Here is a 4,064-nt window from a genome sequence, read left to right on the forward strand (position 1 = left end):
TATATATATATGTTGTTATAACAACTATCTTTATCAATTTTTTGAAGGGTTGTGTCGGCATATCTTGGAGTATGTCATACATCTTCTATATATCGAATTTTTTTTTATAACGCCTTGTAACGATGAATGTCTTTTGCTGAACAATTCATTTCTCCCTCTAATCACTTGGTTGTTATGCTCAAAGTCAAGAAGATTCTACCTCATATTGAGAAAGGGCTTTAAGAAATCTCATTATATGTGATATCCCGAATCGACAAGGTAATATGTCCCTGAATGATAACATTATTATTACATTTTTCAAATCGAACAAATAGTATTTGTGGTTAATATTGTCATGTGTGCTCTAAGACAAGGTAATATCTGTGATTACTAGTGTCATGAGCAAACTAAGATCATGTAGTATATGTGGTTAATAGTGTCATGTGTGATAACACCAGGCAGTACTTGTGGTTAATAGTGTGATGTGTGGTTTAGGAACATGTAACATATGTCATATAGTGTCAGGTGTGCTATAAGACCGGGTAGTATTTGCGGTTAATAATGTCATGTGTGGTAAAACTAAATAGTATTTGTGGTTACCAGTGCATGTGTGGTCTAAGACACTATAGTATCCACAGTTAACGATTTAATGTGTGTTTAAAGACTAGGTAGTATATATGGTTAACTCCGTGATGCATGCTTTAATATCATGTGGTATTTGTGGTAAACAAGTGAGGACAATTATATGTCATAAATGGTGATTGGTTGTGTTCTTTATTTTTTTCCTTCATTTCTCTACATAACATTACCGAAATCAAATGCATCAAAACCACTATTTCATATATAAATGCATAATAGTTCAGTCGTTTATATTGAAAATATCAACCAAATCACACCACAGTAAAAAAACTATCAATGCAAAATAACAACCAAAATCACACCCAACATCAACCACAACCGTCAATGCAAGGCCACAACTAAAACCACAACCAACTTCTACCAACAACCAACATTGCAAAACTATACCCATACCCACAACCAACAAGTCAAATGATTGGACTTCTTTGTGGTTGTAACATCTTTGAATTTTCTTTGTATCACATATATGATCCTTTTTTTAATTTCATTTTATTGTTCAATTGCTTTTCTATTTTTTATTACCCTTTTCAAAATCTCAGATGATTTAATTAAATTCACTTTCTAATCAGAATCAACTCAAGAAGAATGAATGACATTTCAGTGTCATTTTCTATTTTTTTTCCATTGTGGCTTCATTTTCATCTTTGTTGCATTTTTCTTTTACTTTTGTGATATAAATGAACTACATAAACAAAACTATAATGAAAATTTATATCTTAAAGCTTTCTTTGGGAGTAATTATGTTTTATGTTTTGTTTATAAAAATATATTTGTTTAGTGTGACTTTTACATGCTGTTGTAGCCAACATTTTTTTTTAATTAAGGCTAAAGCTTAAATTGATTTGTTTGTTAAATTTTAACAATAAGTGATGTATTTTTTATCATTTGAATTAATGGTTATACTCAATTATGAAATAAATGGCATATGAGAGTGGATAAATGAGTGCTTCTGTGAAAACTCCCATGCTATGTATTGTGGAGAAAGCAAAGTTAAGTATTTCAATTAACTAAAAAGGAAGGGTTATTAATTTTTACGAACATACCACTCAATTGTTATGTATTTACATATATAAAACCTAAACTTTAATTTTACTTACATAACACCTTACCTATGCATAGAAAGGTGTATCCCAGCATTTAAAAGTTGAAATGATGGTATTTTTTTATGTGATATGAAATATTTTAATGTTATAAATGTAAAAAAAATAAAAAATAATAGGGTGTAATTTTTACTACATCTACAATAGATCTCAGAAGATTTCTATTTAAATGATCAGACACATCATTTGAGGAATAATATATCATCCTAATGGACATGAAGATTACCTTAAAATAGATCTAATCAATATGATGAGGAAAATCATCAAGATTTATAGGTTTACAGAATTAGGTTTTCCCCCTATCTTATTGAGGCAATATACGATTTATTTTTTCTAAGATATGATATCATTATGAGGGGAATCCCTCGTATTTAATTATATTCCAAGAGTTGTGACTTCTGAGAATACTCTCTATTAAAGTATTGACTTATGTCGTCGTGCATGATTATTCGATAAATGTTTATGAGATTGATGTTTACAATCCAGATTGATACTCACGATATGCATGGAATTAAAGAATTGGGACATAACAATCCATTTATGATATGTCGGAAAGACTCAGGAAAATGGTTATTTAACTCTCAAAGAAAGCATACCCTAGAGATTATAAATTGATGAATTTGTGGTGAAGCGGTTGATTTGGATTCTTATTGTCTTGAATGAATTATGCATAGGTTTCTTTTTGAAAAATTTTTATTTAAATTTTATTTTAGAGTGGTTTTGCTTAAGTTTCATGGAAATGTTATGTTTAAGTTTTGAAAAGGTGTTACCTTTTTGAAAAAGTCTTCTAAATTTAATTTTTGTTTTTTTTAAGTTTTAAAAAGCTTTTAAGTTCTTAGTAAGATTATATTTTAGAAGGTTTTAAAAAGGTCTTGTTAAGTTTTTTTTCTTAAAAAGAGGTTTGTTATGTTTATTTTAAAGAGGTTTCAGTTAATTTAGTTTTGTTAAGAGGTCCCGATACATTTTATTTTAAAAGATTTTTTTTAAAATGTTTTGTTTTTTTGGGAAGTTTTATTTTTGTTAAAAAAGTTATTGCTCAAGTGTTTTTTTAAGAGGTTTTTGAAAAGATTTTTGTTTTCTTTTTAAAAATGGGTTTTGAGTTTTAATTTTTTAGAAGTTAAGGTTTCATTTAAACTTCAGAATATCTTTACTAAAAAAAGGTTTCAACTTTTAATTTTAAAAAAGGTTAAAGTTTAATTTAAAATTTAAAATATATTTACTAAAATAGTTTTACACACTAATTTTTGAACATGTTAAGTTTTTCATTTAAACTTTGAAATACATTTACATTATGAGAGATTCACTCTGTCTTCAGCGTGTATGATAGGTCTATTGAGATATTTTGCATTGGAGCACACATAAACTTATATTTTCCCCTCATCTCATAGTTCATTTTAAATTTCTATAAATTTATAAAAATATTCAATTTAGAGCATTTAAATTTGCATAACTATTTTAAAAATAATTAATTTTGAGCACTTTTCAAATTTATATGAATTTTGTAAAAAAAGTCAATTCATAGCACTTTAAGTTGATGTGATAATTTTTTTCTTAAAAGAGCTAGGTTCATTATTCAAATGTGTAGTTCATTAGTTATATAAATTTTGCAAGTCCTCTCTTTAGCTATCTAGCTTATAAAAGAAATCACTCATAGATATATAAGCTCAACATTAATACATTTTCATGGAATGCAACAGACACCACAACTTGCATTTTTATGGAATGTACAAGATATCACAATTTGCAATTTTCATGGAAAGTAAAGGGCACAACTCTATCATATGAGATTTTGTGTGTGACATAAAGCCAATACATGAGATCTTTAAAGCTAACATGTGAGATATTGCGACATAAAGTTGACATATGTGATCTTTAAGCCTAGCATATGTGATCTTGTGAGTGACTAAAAGTTAAAATCTGAGATTTTTTGTGCGATATAAAGCTAGCATATGAAATTTTGTGAGTGTCATAAAATTTACATATGAGGTTTTATGTATTCTCTTTTATTTTTTTGTAAGCACATAACACTAACATATGAGTTTTCTATGGCATGTCAAAAAATAAGTCTATGGGCTTCTTAGTTGCATGCAGCACATACATTGACACATAACAAAATGGGCTAACTTAGAGTTTAAGCCACATAGCACATTAATTTTGCATGGCGAACACTTGAGACATCGGCTTTGCATGGTAAACACTTAAACATGCATGGTATAAGCACATTTAACTGCAAAATTATATGAGAATCATCACACAATCACATAAATACATGAAAATTTACCTCTTCTCCCTTACACACACACACACAGATATATATATATATATATAGTTTACAAAAACATCAAA

The sequence above is a fragment of the Phalaenopsis equestris genome, unplaced genomic scaffold (assembly GCF_001263595.1).
Source record: "Phalaenopsis equestris unplaced genomic scaffold, ASM126359v1 Scaffold000468, whole genome shotgun sequence".
Classification (NCBI taxonomy): domain Eukaryota; kingdom Viridiplantae; phylum Streptophyta; class Magnoliopsida; order Asparagales; family Orchidaceae; genus Phalaenopsis; species Phalaenopsis equestris.